The sequence below is a fragment of the Loxodonta africana genome, chromosome X, assembly GCF_030014295.1.
Source record: "Loxodonta africana isolate mLoxAfr1 chromosome X, mLoxAfr1.hap2, whole genome shotgun sequence".
In the NCBI taxonomy this organism is placed as follows: Eukaryota; Metazoa; Chordata; class Mammalia; order Proboscidea; family Elephantidae; genus Loxodonta; species Loxodonta africana.
The window spans coordinates 127,513,761-127,531,317 of NC_087369.1; positions in this window are offsets into that span (position 1 = coordinate 127,513,761).

The following is a 17,557-nucleotide window of genomic DNA, read 5'->3' on the forward strand; positions in this document are numbered from 1 at the left end:
TATGTGGAATTAAAAAAAAAAAACAAAACTCATTGCCATAGAGTCCATTCTGACTCATAGCAACCTTACAGGACAGAGTAGGTGACTGAACTACTGGCCTTTCAGTGAGCACCTGAGCAGTTCACCACTGTGCCACCAGGCCTCTGAAATAGCTAAACCAATCTCGAAGAAGAATAAGGTAGGAGGATTCACACTTCCTGACTTTAAAACATACTATAAAGCTGCAGTGATTAAAACAACCTGGTTGTTGTTTTTGTTGTTGTTAGGTACCATTGAGTCGGTTCCGACTCATAGCAACCCTATGTACAACACAACTAAACACTGCCTGGTCCTGCGCCATCCCCATAGTCATTGCTATGCTTGAGTCCGTTGTTGCAGCCACTGCATCAATCCATCTCATTGAAGGTCTTCCTCTTTTCGTGCTGACCCTCAACTTTACCAAGCATGATGTCCTTCTCCAGGGACTGGCTGCACTTCTTCCAAGGCAGATTTCTTTGTTCTTCTGACAGTCCATGGTATATTCAATATTCTTTGCCAATACCATAATTCAAAGACGTCAATTCTTTTCCAGTCTTCCTTATTCATTGTCCAGCTTTCACATGTAGATGAGGTGATTGAAAATAGCTTGGGTCAGGCTCACCTTAGTCTACAAAGTGACATCTTCACTTTTTAACACTTGGAAGAGGTCTTTTGCAGCAGATTTGCCCAATGCAATACGTTGTTTGATTTCTTGACTGCTGCTCCTATGGGCGTTGATTGTGGATCCGAGTAAAATGAAATTCTTGACAACTTCAATCTTTTCTCCGTTTATGACAATGTGGTTTATTGGTCCAGTTGTGAGGATTTTTGTTTTCTTTATGTTGAGGTGCAATCCATGCTGAAGGCTGTAGTCTTTGATCTTCATCAGTAAATGCTTCAAGTCCTCTTAACTTTCATCAAACAAGATTGTGTCATCTGCATATCGTGGGTTGTTAATGAGTCTTCCTCCAATTCAGCGTCTCAGATCATTTGCTTAACAAACAGATTGAATAAATATGGTGAAAGGATACAAGCCCGATGCACACCTTTCCTGACTTTAAACTATGCAATATCCCCTTGTTCTGTTTGAATGACTTCCTCTTGGTCTATGTACAGGTTCCTCATGAGCACAATTAAGTATTCTGGAATTCTCATTCTTTGCAACGTTATCCATAATTATGATCCACACAGCCTAATACCTTGCATAGTCAATAAAACACAGGTAAACATCCTTCTGGTATTCTCTGCTTTCAGCCAGGATCCATCTGACATCAGCAATGATATCCCGTTCCACATCCTCTCCTAAATCCAGCTTGAGCTTCTGGCAGTTCCCTGTGGGTGTACTGTTGCGGCTGCTTTTGAATGATCTTCAGCAGAATTTTGCTTGCATGTGATATTAATGACATCATTTGATAATTTTTGCATTCGGCTGGATCACCTTTCTTGGGAATTGGCATAAATATGGATCCCTTCCAGTCAGTTGGCCAGGAAGCTATCTTCCAAGTATCTTGGCATAGATGAATGAGCACTTGCTGCACAGAAGGACAGAGAATAATATAATTATTACTCAAATTAAAAAATTATCAAGACTTTACCATAACTGCTTTATATATCCTTTTTTTCCTTTTTCTTTTATTTCTGTCAGCATTTTAAAGTGAATCTCAAACATCATATCATTTTACCCTATGTACCCCAGTGTTCTTATCTAAAAACATGGACTTTTTCTAACATTTGTAACACCATTTACACACCAAACAAAGTTTATAATAATTACCTGGTATCTTCTAGTACACAGTCCGTATTCTGATTTCCCCAACTGTCTCCAAAATATCTTTTTACAGTTGGTCTGTTTAAATATAGGCCCACACAAGAGGTACACATTCCACCTAAACATATTTTAATCTGAAACAATCTTCTCCCTCTGTTTTTCTTTATGTTATTGACAGAGTAGAACTGCGCCATAGAGTTTCCAAGGAACGCCTTGTGGATTCAAACTGCTGACCTTTTGGTTAGTAGCCATAGCGCTCAACAACTATGCTGCCAGGGTTTCTTAGAATGGCTCCATAGGGTTTCCAAGGAGTGGCTTGTGGATCCAAACTGCCAACCTTCTAGTTAGCAGCCAAGCTCTTAACCAAGATTTATATTGAGGAAATTGCTCATGTGAATGTAGAGACTGGAACATCCGAAGTCCGTGGATCAGTGTAGAGGCTCATCCTGATTCACGTAGCTGCAGGGGCTTGTGAACCCAAGATTGGCAGGTCAGAGAGCCGGGCACTTGTTCACAGGCTGTGAAGATCGACAAATCCCAAGATCAGCAGGTAAGACCACAAGGCTTCTCCTGATTCACATAGCTGCAGGGGCTGGCAAACCCAAGATGGGCAGGTCTGAGAGCAGGGCTCCTGCTCACAGGCTGTGAAGATCGACAAATCCCAAGATTTGCAGGTAAGCTGCTAGCTCAAGTCCGAAGAACCAAAGGTCAGATGAACAGGACCTAGCTGCAGGATCCAGAGCAGGCAAAAGCCAGAACATCTGCTCATATTCAGATGCAGGCCACATGCCCGAGGAAACTCCCTTTCAACTGATTGGCTACTCACAGCATATTTCCATCATGGGGGTGATCACATACAAACACTGAGAATCATGGCCCAGCCAAGTTGACACACAATCTTAACCATCACAGTGGTGTCGTATGTTTCCTATTGCATCACATCAGGAGGGACATACTGTTTGACACTTAGTGATGCTCAGACTGACCAATAGGTTCAGGTGAGAGTAGCCTGAATCTTCTACAATAAAGTTCCCCGTTAACTTTTCTCTTTATAATTTTATCAATTGATGTTCATTGTCTGAAAAAAATTATTGTATCAGGACTGAAGAATGATGATAATCTAATCTCATCATTTTCTTCTAATATATTAACTGGATCCTTCTGTGTATAAAATCTTATCCTCATCAACTACGGCTATTAGTTGTTGTTGTTAGCTGCAGTCAAGTTGGTTCCCGACTCATGGAGACCCATACACAATGAAACTAAATGCTATCTGGTTCTGAGCTATCCACATGATCAGTTTGGGATCAAATCATTGTGATTCATATGGTTTTTATTGGTTGATTTTCTGAAGCAGATCACCAGGGCTTTCTTCCTAGTCCATATTAGTCTGCAAACTCCACTGAAACCTGTCCAGCATCATAGTGACACAGAAGGAGTGGTGGCCACGCATGAGGTGCATTGGTGGGGAATCAAACCGGGGTCTCCCACATGGATGACAAGAATTCTACCACTGAACCACTAATGCCCCTCAATCCAATTCCATCATTTCCTCTAATTTATTAACTGGATTCTTCGGTACAGAAAACCTTATACTCGTCAACCATGGCGATTTAGGTACTCTGAAATACAATTCCTATAGGAAGGGAAACCCTGGTGATGTAGTGATTAAGTGCTACGGCTGCTAACCAAGAGGTCTGCAGTTTGCATCTGCCAGGTGCTCCTTGGAAACTCTATGGGGCAGTTCTACTCTGTCCTATAGGGTCGCTATGAGTCGGAATCCACTCGACAGCAGTGGTTTATAGGAAGGGCAGAATAAATGCTCGATTCTTTACTTTTAATTGACAATTTTTAAAGAGCTGGTGACTGTGGTGGATACTGTGATAAGCCAGCCTATCTCCTATTTCAATTAAGGACTTGTTGGCTGAGGTCCTGGGAGAGTTGTCGGCAAGCTGCCTTCAACTGTTAGCCCCTTTCGGGATTGCCTAAGACACAAAGAGCTGCCCACCAAAGGTCAGACCCTTTCCTAGGGCAGCCCACAGACAGCGACTGACCACAGAAGGGGTATAAAGGTCTGACCACCTCAGCCGAACTTGGGACAATTCTTCAGGGTCATTCTACTTCCAAATCTCCCTGTGAGATTGGCCAAGTCTGTTCTTGGGCCTGCACTGCAGCTCAGTTTCCTCCTCTGCCCACGCCTGCTTCCTTCCACAGGTGTTAATCCGAAGAACACTTCTTAATAAGCATCCTGCTCACTAAACTCTGTCTTGGAGTCTGCTTCTGGGGAACTCAAACTGTGACACATAGAATTGGAAGTGATCCAAGAAAATAGCCCCTAAGATGGGATTTTGGAACTAGCTCACTTGCCTGCTTGTCAATGAGGACATCACTGGTGGCAGGTGGAGCACAGGTAGGTCTCTGTCACAAAGAGGTAGGCAGTCCTATTATTGCTAAGACTTTCTCCAGGTAGTGAATTTAAATGATACACTGGTAGAAGGAATGCGTTATCTTGTGGTATGTATCAAGTATTTGAGACATATGGGAGAAATAGTAGATATAACGCCAATGGAATTTGTTTATTACCAAATTCTATTGATGCTGTGGGCAACTAACTGCCCAGTTAAAGTTACCCAAAGAGCCTCTTTCTGGGGTTCAGTTTCCTCATTTAAAAAATGAGGTTATTGATGTCTTCTTCATGTGGTGGTTGTGAGAAGCAAGAGATTTGTAAAGGGCCTAGCACAAAGCCTAATTAAGCTCAATAAATGTTAGCTCTCTTCCCTCCTCTTCCTTTGTTGAAAATAGCTGAACTTAAGAGCAACATTCAATGATTAGTTTCAGAAATATTTTAGAATGAATAAATGTTGTATGTAATTTGGACCCTTTTCACTAATCCTTAACTCTTTTTTTTTTAACTCTAGAAAAATCAAGTCACTCAGAAGTTTTACCCTGGAGCCAAAGTCCTTAGTGGAAATAAGTCCCCAATATATGTTCAGGATGCTCCCTGGTCTGTGTCTCTCCCAGTGGCCAAAGCCTTTGTTTCATCCGTAAGAAGTTTTTATGTTTCCTTTGCCTAGCACTACCACCAGTACCTGGAAAATTGTTAGAAATGCAAATCTTGGCCCCTCCTGAAGACCTACTTCTCAGAAATAATGGAATTGGGGCCCTGCAATCTGTGATTTAACAAGTGCTCCCTGCCCCAGGTGATTCCAATGATGCTCAAAGCCACCAGTTCCCTACAGCATGGGCTCGTCTCGGGCATAGGCTGTGCTCTTCAGCAATTGTAGGAGCCCCAGGAGCAGGTTGCCAAAGTCTGTCCAAGGGCCAGGCCTCATTGAAGTAGAACCTCCTCCAGGTCACAAAGGTATAGTCCTTGCCTCAGGGACCAGAGATTCTAGCTCTTTAAACTTACTCAACACAACCCCTGAAGCAGTGGTTCTCAAAGCACAGACCACAGTATCAGTTTCATCTGGGAATGTGTTAGAAAATGCAAACTCTCCGGCCCCACCCCAGGCCTACTGCAAGGGATTCTGATACAGACTCAAGCTTGAGAGCCAGAGGCCTAGACCTGTGCAAACTAGTTTAATGACACTGCATGACCTTAAATTGCTTTTTCAGCCTTCCCCTTCTCTGGCTACTTGTTCCTTATTTACAGAAGATAAAAACAAAAACAAAATATCCAAAAAAACACATGAAAGATGCTCTAACACCACTAGACATTAAAAAAAAATTTTTTTTAGACATTAGGGAGATTCAAATCAAAACTACAATGACTGCTGATTATTGTTGTTGTTGTTAGGTGTCATCAAGTGGGTTCTGACCCATAGTGACCCATATACAACAGACAGAAACACTGCCCAGTCCTGTGCCATCCTCACAATCATTGTTAGGGTTGAGCCCATTGTTGTAACCACTGTGTCAATCCATCTTGTTGAGGCTCTTCCTCTTTTTCACTGACCCTCTACCAAGCATGATGTCCTTCTCCAGGAACTGGCCCCTCCTGATAACATGTCCAAAGTCTGTGAGACGAAGTCTCACCATCCTTACTTCTAAGGAGCATTCTGGCTGTGCTTCTTCTAAGACAGATTTGTTTGTTCTTCTGGCAATCCATGGTATACTCAATATGCTTCACCAGCACCATAATTCAAAGGCATCAATTCTTCTGTCTTCCTCACTCATCATCCATTATTGTAATTGCTGTCAATAAGTTGAACACCTGTAAAAATTTAAATAGAGGCAAAAGTTGTATGATGGATATACATAACCGAACAACTCAGGGAATTGGTTCCTAGGTGTGGGGGTTTAGGGTCAAGGTTTCATGGGATATCCCAGTAAATTGGCCTAATAGTATATTTAGTGCTTCTGTTCTGCCTCCTAGTTCATTGTGTACTGCCTGGGGTCTTCAAAGTTTGCAAGCAGCCATTTAAGGCACAACAATTGGTGTCTGTTCACCTGAAGCAACAGGGGAAGGAGAGTCAGGAATAGGAGGAAGATTTGGAATATATGGCTAATTGCCTCCACAAACAACTGCCTTTCTTGCCATGAGACCAGAAGAACTGAATAGTGCCTGGCTACCATTACAGAACATTTTGATCAAAGATTCTGTAGAAGAATCCTGATTAGGGAAAAAATGTAGAACGGAATTTCAAATTCTTATGGACTCCAGACTTTCTGGAGGCATGGGGGCCGGATGAATCCCTGAAACTATTGCCCCGAGATAATTTTGAAATCTTAAACCAAAAATGTACCCTGAAGTTTTCTTAAAACCAAACAACGGTTTAGCTTAACTGGTAAAAAATGTCTGCCTTGAGCATTATGCTCTTGTAAGAACTATCTACAAGGGATCAAAGTGACAACAGCAACTTGAAAGATTAGATAGGAACCTTAGGGGGTAGTGAGTTTATGTTAATGTGGGAGGAATAACTCAGAAAGGGAGGATGAGAATGGTTGCACAACTCGAAGAATGTAATCAATGTCACTGAATTGTACATGTAGAAACTGTTCAATTTGTGTATGTTTTGCTGTGTATATTCTCAACAACATCAACGAAATAAATAAAAATTAAAAAAAACTACAATGAGATACCATTATACACCTATTAGAGCGGCAATGATCAAAAAAGCTGAAAATACTAGGTGTTGGCGAGGTTGTGAAGAAACTGGAATCCTATTGCTGGTGGGAATGTAAAATGGTGTAACCGCTGTGGAAAAAACAGTTCAGTGGTTCCTCAAAAAGTTGAACATAGAACTACCATAAAAACCCTTTGCTGTCCAGTCGATTTTGACTCAAAACTACCGTATGACCCAACAATTCCACTTCTAGGCAGGGGCAGATTATCCAATATGGAAGGTAAGTACCATGTTTACCTTGCTTACCAGATCATCTGTAGTGAACAATTTCACATTTTTTCACTGCATCAAAGACTCCACTTCAAGGAGTGGCTGGCATCTGTCTCTCTCCCAATCCAACAGCCCCTTCCTACAAAATCAAAGCCTTTTCAAATTTACTATCCCTGAAGGGGCAGATGACCCAGTAAGAAAGGTAAGCGTGGGCTTACTTACGCTTACTTAGTAATCTTTAGGGAACAATTTCACATGTGGTGAAATCCTTGTGAAATTGTTCACTACAGATGATCTGGTAAGCAAGGTAAGCATCGTGCTTACCTTGTCTATTGGATAATCTGCCCCTGCTCCTAGGCATAAATCCAAAAGACTTGAAAGCAGGAACACAGATACTTGATCACCAATGTTCATTGTAGCATTTTTCACAATAGCCAAAGGTGGAAACAACCTAAATATCCATTAACAGATAAATGGATAAACAAAATGTGGTATATGCACACAATGGAATAGTACTCAGCCATAAAGAGAACTGAAGTCCTGATGCATGCTTCAGCACAGATGGACCTCAAAGACATTATGCTGAGTGAAATTAAGTGAGTCACAAAAAGACAAATATTGTATGATCTCACTCACATGAAATGAGCAAATATATAGAAACCAAAGTTTATTAGTGGTTACCAGGAATGGGATGAAGGGGGAAATGGGGAATTTTTGCTTAGGAGCCACTGAAGTCATGTTAATGGTGGTGGAATGATTTGGAAAAAGATAATGAGAATGGTTGTACAACTTGAAGAATGTAATCAATGTTACTGAATGGTACATGTAGAAATTGTTGAAATGGCATATGTTTTGTTATGTATATTTTCACCACAATGAATTTTTTTTAAGGAAAGCAAAAACGTACTGATGGAGAGAGTATATAAAGCCCTGGCACCTAATTAGAAGGAACTCCCTTTCCACTTTATTCTTCGGACTTACCTTTTCTGACTAATCATTCTAGTGGGACCCAAAAAAAAAAAAAAAAGCTGGTCTAAATACATTTGCATTTCATACTTACTTCTCCAGGGGCCTCTGCACCCCAGAGGGAATATTTAGAATACAATATGAACCAGCATCTTGAACAGAGATTTAAATGAGTTTCATTACAGCCACAGGCTTAGTGTGTGTTTTGCAACTCTGATTTCAATTCCAGTTGTGAAGACTCAGGAAAGGCAAACATTTCAGAAAATAAATAAAGAAGATAAAGGGCGAGTGGTGGGGAGATACACTCCCCAACTGGCAGATAAGGCCAGAGGGCTAAATTAGTCAGGCAGTTTTATAGCATAGAGAACAGGAACGCCAGTTCTTTGGCATAATTAAGCTGTGGAGCCCCGGCTGGGGAAGGAGGGAACTGGGCAGGGTGGGCTGAGGGCTGGATAGGAGAAACTCGGGCGGGAGGGAGCTCGGTGGAGGAAGCCCAGAGGGGGATATCAGGGCCAGGTCTCAGGCCTAAGGGCAGGTGGTGTGGACTAATAGACTTCCTCCCCAGCCAGAGATGGCTCACTGGGAGATGGGCAAAGGCAGCCCTGGAAATGGAGGCCAAAGACTTCCTGGGAGAGGAATGGGCACTCACCCCAGGTACCTGCCAGTCCCAGGAAGGTGACAGGAACCAAGTGTTAAATGAACCTCCTTCTTCTCTGTCCAGTGCCCCCACCCCTTCCCGACACCCCAGGAGGCCTGTGCACAGTGCCTTCCCTTTTCCCAGCTAGCAGGAACACTGTGCAGTGGCCAAGCTGAGCAACAGGGGCTCCACACCACTTTCCCCCAGCTCAATGCCAGGGGAAAGACCTTCCTCCAGAAAGCCCCTCTCCTTCTGGTTTGTGTTGGTTTTTAAATTCCTAGAGTCTTATCGGGCCGAAGTGTACCTGCCCCGGGACCTGTGTCTTGGCTCAGCACAGAGCACGTGCTCAGTGATGGTCTGTTTTCCTGCCTTAACAAATCTGGGCAGACTGTCTCCTGGCTCCTACCTGACAAGGCGCCTAGGGCATCTCAGAGAGAAGGACTCGGAGGCTCCAACTACTTCAAGAGAGGGCAAGGGGGCAGCTATGGCTGGGCTAGGGGAGAGGCGGCTCCAGACCAGGCAGGAGTGTGCTGTTAATCTCACCAAAAGCTGGGAGCCTATGGTACACAGTATTTCTCCCTGGGAAGAAAGCACTTGTTTAACCTATGCTCAAAGGGCTATATGTGTAATCAGTGCTAGGTGTGCATGTGTGTGTGTGTTGGGGCACACTAAAATGGTATGATACAAGGATCATATGTATGCATTTGTGAAAAGTCATCAGATGGTACACTTAAGATTTGTGCATTTCAGTGCAGGAAAATTTTACCTAAAAACAAGAAATGTAAACAAATATTGAACTCTACATACGTTGAAGTGTTTCAAGGGAAGTGTCCCAATGTCTGCAAGTTATTTTGAAATGCAGCAAAAAAATAAGAATAATAATAAGATGGATTGATGGATGAACAGAAGAATGGATAAATATATGATAAGGCAAATATAATAAAATGTAAAATTTAGAATCCAAGTAGTGTGTATAATGATGTTCACTTTACAATTCTTTCAATTTTTTTAAGTTTGAAAATTTTTCATAATGAAAAGTTGGGGGGAAATAATATTGTAGAGGGTGCAGAAATTAGTGCCGTTCTTAAAGGCTCTAAGCAACGCAGGGGTGTGAGACCCTGTCATATCTATATTTAATTCACCAATCTGAGCCCTGGAGGGGGTGGACAGGTCTTGGAAAATGACAGAAGACTACTGTAAACTCAACCAAGTAGCAGACCAATGTCAGTCACTGTACTGGATATGATATATTTGCTAGAGCAGATTAACATAACCTCAGGTACAAAATACGCAGCCATTAATTTGGTGAATGCATTCTTTCACATTCCATTCAAGATAGAGGAACATCACATTCCATTCAAGACAGAGGAACAGAAAAAGTTCAGAGTTCCATAGAATGGACAATAATATACATCTGCAATTTTAATACAGGGCTATGTTAACTCTTTTGCCCTCTGTCATAATATAGTCTGAAGAGATCTGGATATGCCACAGAACATCATATTGATCCACTATATCAAAGAAATCATGCTAATCTGGCTGGACAAGTAAGCAATGACTAGCACATTGGTGGTCCTGGGAATATACATTTACTTCACAATATGGGAGATAAAGTCTGAGGATTCTGGAGCCTGGCATATCAATACATTTTTTTAGGTGTTCATTTGCTAAGGGGGTGCCAACCAATCCCGTCCAAGGTAAAAGACAAACTATTGCACATTGCACCTCTTACCACAAAGAAGGAAGCACCACGTTTGGTAAGGCTCTCCAGGGTCTGGACTCAGCATATTCTTCACTTGGGAATACAGCTCTGACCCACGTACTAGATGACATGTATGACTGACAGCTTTAAATGGGGTCCAAAACACAAAAGCCCTCTGTAACAGGTCTACACTGTAATGCAAGCAGCCCCACTGCTTGGGCCACATGACCAGAATATAGAATTAAAGGCAGTAGTGGTGGGGAAAGATGCTATGTGGAGTTTACTGCAAACACTATGGGATAATTACAATGTAGACCCCTGGGGTTTTGGAGCAAGGCAATGACATCTGCATTGAAGAATTACATGCCTTTGAAAAACTCCCAGCATGCTAGTGGATCCTGGTAGAAATGGAGCAACCTGACCATGGGACATCAAATGACCATGTGGCCAGAACTAGTCATCATGAGCTGAGTTCTGGCAGCCCCACCTCATCCAATGGGCCCAACAATAAACTATCATAAGGGAGCGATACATCCAGGATCAAGCACACATAGGACCAAAGGATACAACTAAGCTACATGAGCAGGTGGCGTATCCCCATGTCATTCACCACTATTTCACCAGCATCTCTCCCTAAGCTCACACTTGTGATATATGGGAGCATCCCTTATAACCAGCTGGTAAAAGAGGAAAAAGCCTGAGCTTGGTTCATGGATGGATTGTCATGGTATGTGGGCGTAAGCAAAAAATGAAAGGCAGCTGCATTACAGCCCCCTTATGGATGGTCTTGAAAGAGTGATAAGGGATAACTCTGAAGGGCCATTTTGGTTGAGGCTGACATCGGGCCTGCATTAAGCTCAACTTCTCTCTTGCTTACTCTGGATTCCTTCCTCTCCCTTCCGTAGATTATGATACAAAGTTTATTTCTTATTAACATCCTGCTCACTAATACCATCTCAGAGTCTGCTTCCAACTGCAACAATGCCCTTTTTCTTTTACTTCTTAATTTGTAAGATCTCTTTTCGTATTAGGAATATTAACCGTTTGTCATATATGTTACACATATTTTCCCCTAGTCTGTCTTTTATCTTTTAACTTTGCTTACAATGTCTCTTGCAAAACAAATTGCTATTATTTTTATTTGGCAACCAGGTCTGTTATTCTTTCTCTAACCAGTTGCCGTCAAGTCGAATCCAACACGTGGTGACACCACGTGTATCCGAACAGAACTATATACTACATAGGTCTTCAGTGACTGATTTTTCAGACACAGATCGCCAGGCCTATCTTTCAAGATGCCTCTGGGTAGACTTGAATCTTCAAACTTTCAGTTAACAGTCAAGCATATTAACTGTTTGCACCATTCATGGACTCCAATCTTTCCCTACAACTACGAAAAGGTAATGGGTTTGAGGTACACACGTTTACCTGAAAGGAAAACTATGATACATTGTTAATAGATAAAAGCGAATTGCAGAATAATACATAGAGCAGTGTTTCTCACTAAACTCCTGCCTTGAAGACTCAGATTCAGTAAATCTAGGGTGGGGCCCAGGAATTTGTATTTTAACAAACACTCAAGGTGATTCTATGACCACATAAGTTTAGGCGTAAAATACCACTTCATGTTTGTAAAGAAAATAAGGGAAGGAGGAACTCTCTATTCATGCTTCTGTGTGTGTCTGCATGCATATGCGTGTATGTGCATTTGTACAGACTGCATGCAGGGAAAAGAAGTGTGCAGGGAGACACATCAGATTAGTATTGGTTACTCCAGGTGGATGGGACTAAAAGATATGAGTAGATTATATTTTTGTTTATATAATTTTAATAATCTTATTATAATGGGCATGGATTACTTATGACTTTTTTAAAAATCCAGTAAATTTTAATCCATTTTCAAATTGCCTTTTTCTTTTAAGAAAACAAGATGAAGAAGAAAAAGAAGCATCCAGGAGAGCCGTCCTAATTCTTGGATAAGCCTTCGCTGCCAGCTCCACCACAGCATCAGGAGTTTCCCCACATTACAGCATTCAAACCTGGCCTCTAGTGGATGAGGTTTACACCTATGTGACCATGAAACAGTTAACACAGTTTCTATGTTGTTAAAAATTTGGTTCACACCAAAAATAGTTTATACAGGTTGTATAACAGCTGCTGTTGCAATTATGGCTAATGGAAGGTTTTGATTCACACCAAAAACACTTACATGTGTTTTGAGTGGCTAAAACTTCTGGTTTCCTAGGAACTAACTACACAAGTCTCCCCTGGGGACTCTGAAATCATCTTTCTTACTTCTGCCTGGTTCACTGCCTTGGAAACATCCAAAACAGATTGCTGATCTGCTTCTAGGCACTGGGCTTTTGAGACTTGCTTGTCCCTTTTATTTAGAAAAAATGTTTTTCTGTTATACAAGTAATTACATGCTCACTGTAGAAAATTTGAAAACAACAGAAAAGTATAAAAAGAAACAAGAAGAATCACTCATAACCCTACCATTCAGAGGCAACAACTGTTAATCTTTTGGCATATTAACTCTCAATTTTCTCCATGCACTTTTTTACATAGTTGAGCTCATCCTGGGTATATAATTTTGTATACTGCGTTTTTCGTGAAATATGATAAAATAAGCAATTTCTGAGAAATAAACCATGTTTTTATACGATTCCGTTACATACAGATGCACTCTGATTTTCTTAACTATTCCCTTTTATTCACCTTTTCAGTTGTTTCCATTGTTTTGCTATTTTAAGCAATTTTGCAGCTTATATCTTTGGGAATAAAACTTCACCTGAATTTGAAACCACTGTCCATTTCTAATGTCAATGATGGTGTTTGTTAACAGTTGTGCTCCAGTAAGGTGCTTATAACTTTTCACTTTGTAAACATCACAAGGGATTTGAAGATGCCATAAATCCACCAACTAAGAAGCAGCTCATCTGCAAATAAGGTACAAGGAAACATGAAATCATAACTCCGATGATAGAAATGATAAGCATGTTACCCTAAAACTCAAATATACTGAAACTTCCAGAACAGTTATATTTATCCTTTATATTTAGCCAAAACTCAGATACAGGGGTTTGGATTTCAACACATATTTTAGGAGGACACAATTCAATCCATAACAGTAACCTGTGTGAGTCTCAGTTGCAAAATGGGAATGTCAATGCCAAACATTTCAACATGACAGTGCTGTTGCAAGACTCAAAATCAACTTGAAGTAGTGCGTATGAAAGCATTTTGGAAATCAAAGGAAGGAAGGCTACCTGTGTTGTGTTAAGGAGTGAGGCAGGGTAGCATGGTATTTAAGGCCCCCCTCACTGGGTTGCTGCAAGAATAAAAGGTGATGTATGTAAACAAGGTACCTGGGACATAGTAACCTTTCCAGAAATGAAAGCAGGCATGATTCTTCTTTTGTAAGTGAAAGGGTCCAGGAAGCTAAGGATGGCGGGACTATATGGGAGCTGGCAATATGGACCAGATATCTTTTACAATGACCACAGGACCCCTGATGTTACAGTGGGCAATTTTTAATCCTTTAGTCTAGTATCATGTTTAAACAGCATCAGACCCACACACAGTCTCTATGGCCAGTTGCTGCCCTCACTGGGCTTGAGAGTGGCCCCTCTATCTCTGTGTATCAGTATATACATACATGTTTGCACATATCTTTGTGTATGTTTCTGTGTATATATGTGTGTGTGTGTGTATGAATGTATGTGAGTGCATGTGTGTGCGACTATGTGGCAGAGTCTGTTTAGAGAAGGCCAGACAACAGTTTCTATGGCTGGCCATTGGGCATGAGGATGACCCCAGTTGAAGTGCATGTGTCTTTGTGGTTTGTCTACGTGTTTATGTGTATGTCTATATGTGCATGCATATGTGTATATATATGCATGTGCTGTACATGTGTGTTAGTGTACATTTGTGTGTATATTGTACAATTGTGTATTGTATACATGTAGAGTGTGCATTTGTGAATGTTTATGTGTATATTTCCATATGTTTATGTTTGCATGCATTATGTATGTATACTTGTGTATGTCTGTGTTTCTCGATCAGGGCTGGCCACCTTAACTGATTAGAGTGGAGAGCCTGGACTTGCCACATCCCTGGTTAGAGCAGGCTGCAGTCCTGTTAGCACCTACCTGGCTGCTAAGTAGGTGGTGGAGCATTGGGATGGAGGCCAGGTGTGACTAGGTAGTAATCCTCACTGAGGGAGGAAGGTCTCACTGGGGCAGTGCTGAGTGTGAGGCAGAGGGCAAGGAGCAGGGAATTTGGAGGTCAGGAGGTGTGAATAGAAAATGGGAAAGTTACAAGTTAGTGAGGGCCCGGTGTGCAGGAACAGGCCTTGCTCTTGGGCCTTCCACTGATGAATGTGGGAAGAATGAGAGGAGCAGCAGATCACCAAGGGCTCAAAAAAGACAAGAGTTAGCAAGAGTCAGGTCTGCAGCATTTTCCAATTTTCACAGAGTTCTCTCAAAAAGTAGAATCCTGGGAGTTGGAACACAATGCTAATGAGGATGGATTTGACACTTTATAGCTCAAAAGTCCACATTTCCCTTCCTTGGGATGTTTTGCAGAGGTGTGAAATCATCTTTTCTGGAAAACAAATTCGACCTGAAGAGTGACTGGCAAAAACAATCAGTGGCAATTGTTTAACATAGGAGCTCCTAAGGCAGCAAAAACAGTTGGGGCAAACAACAAAGCTAACCAAAAACTTAAAAAAAAAACTAAAAGAATAATATAGGAGGTTTTGAAAAAATGACATTCCTGGGGGTCTAGAAGACCAGGCACATGTGTGGGTCTGTGTGCACGCCCAGGGCTGTGTATATGCCAAAGAAAGATTTGAGAAGGCCCTAAGCTCTCACTTCTGGTTGACCTTGAGGCTCTGTGTAAGTAGGGCATGAAGACTAAGACATAGCTGTCAATTGCCTGGTTGAGTTTTTAAGGCATACCCCTATATGCACATAGAGCTCTTTGGCAAAGACTGGCAGACTTATTGGTTTCAGGCATTTAAGGGAATATCTGTCCAATCATTTTGTGACCACTATGCTAACTGAGCAGCTTCAGTGGCTTCACATGACAAAGAATACAGACTTTACAGAATTAGTTCAGAAAAATTACTAAAACAAACAAACAAAAAGCAGCAACAACAACAGAAACAACAAATCCTGAGGGGGGGATCTGATTTTCAGAGTTGCCACATCGTATTATTTAAAATGTCCAGTTTTCAACATAATATTATGAGTCATGAAAAAAAGAAAAACGAAGCCACAGAACCAAAAAAAAGCATGGCCCATACACAGGAAAAGAAAAATCAGTCCATAGAAACTGTCCCTGAGGAAGCTCAGGTGTTTACTTTACTAGACAAAGATTTTAAATTAGCTAATTCAAGTATGTTCAAAGAACTAAAGGAAACCTTGTCTAAAGGAGTAAAGTATGAGATTGATGCCTCACCACTACAGAATATCAATAAAGAGATAGAAACTTTAAAAAAGAACCAAATAAACAAAAGTTAATTGAGAGGCTCAAAGCAGATGTAAGCAGGCAGAAGAATCAGCAAACTTGAAGATGGGTTGATTGAGATTATCCAGCCTGAGAATCATGAAGAAAAAAGGCGGAAGAAAAATGGCCAGTGCCTCAGAAAAATGTGGGAAACCATCAAGCATACCTGTATGCTGAGTAATCTGTATGCTGAGCAAATAATCCGAGAAGCTGGACTATGTGAAAAAGAATGGGGCATCAGGATTTGAGGAAGACTCATTAACAACCTACAATATGCAGATGACACAATCTTGCTTGCTGAAGCACTTAGGGATGAAGATCCAAGACCACAGCCTTCAGTATGGATTACATCTCAACATAAAGAAAATAAAAGTCCTCACAACTGGACCAATAAACAACATGATGATAAACAGAGAAAATATTGAAGTTGTTAAAGACTTCATTTTACTTGGATTCACAATCAATGCCCATGGAAGCAGTAGTCAAGAAATCAAATGACTTATTGCATTGAGAAAATCTGTTGCAAAAGATCTCTTTAAAGTGTTAAAAAGCAAAGATGTCACTTTGAGGACTAAAGTGTGCCTGACCCAAGCTGTGGTATTTTTCAATTGCCTCATATGCATGCAAAAGCTGGAAAATGAATAAGGAAGACCAAAGAATTGACAGCTTTGAATAATGGTGTTGATGAAGAATATTGAATTTACCACGAACTGCCATAAGAATGAACAAATCTGTCTTGGAAGAAGAACAGCTGGAGTGCTCCTTGGAAGTGAGGATGGCGAGACTTCATCTCATGTACTTTGGACATGTTATCAGGAAAGACGAATCCCTGGAGAAAGACATCATGCTTAGTAAATTAGAGGGTCATTGAAAAAGAGGAAGACCCTCAACAAGATGGATTGACACAGTGGCTGCAATGATGGGCTCGAGCATAACAACGATTGTGATGATGGCACAGGATTGGGCAGTATTTCGTTCTGTTGTACATAGGGTCACTATGAGTTGGAACCAACTTGATGGCACCTAACAACAATCAGGCATGCTAAAATATGCATAATGGGAGTCCCAGAAGAAAAGGAGGAACAGAAAAAAATATGAAAAAATAATGAATGAAAACTTTCCAAATACTATGAAAAGCTTTAATCTACACATCCAAGAAGTTCAACAAACTCCAAGCGTGATTAACTAAAAGATTCCGCACTTGGGCCCCTCACAATCAATCTCTTGAGAGAAAAAGACAAAGAAAGAATCTTGAAAGTATCAAGAGAAAAGCAACTTCTCACGTATAATCGATTCTCAATAAGACTAACAGCAGATTTCTCATCAGGAACTATGGATACCAGAAGATAGGGGGATGACATATTTAGAGTTCTGAAAGAAAAATATTGTCAACAAAAATTTGTATATCCAGCAAACCTATCCTTCAAAAATGAAGAATAAATTAAGACACTTTCAGATAAACAAAAACAGAATTCTTCACTAGGAGATCTGCCCTACAAGAAATACCAGAGGGAATTGTTCAGGCTAAAAAGAAAGGACACTAGAAAGTAACTTGAATCCACATAAAGAAATAAAAAGCACCAGTAAAGATAACTATATAGATAAATATAAAAGTCATT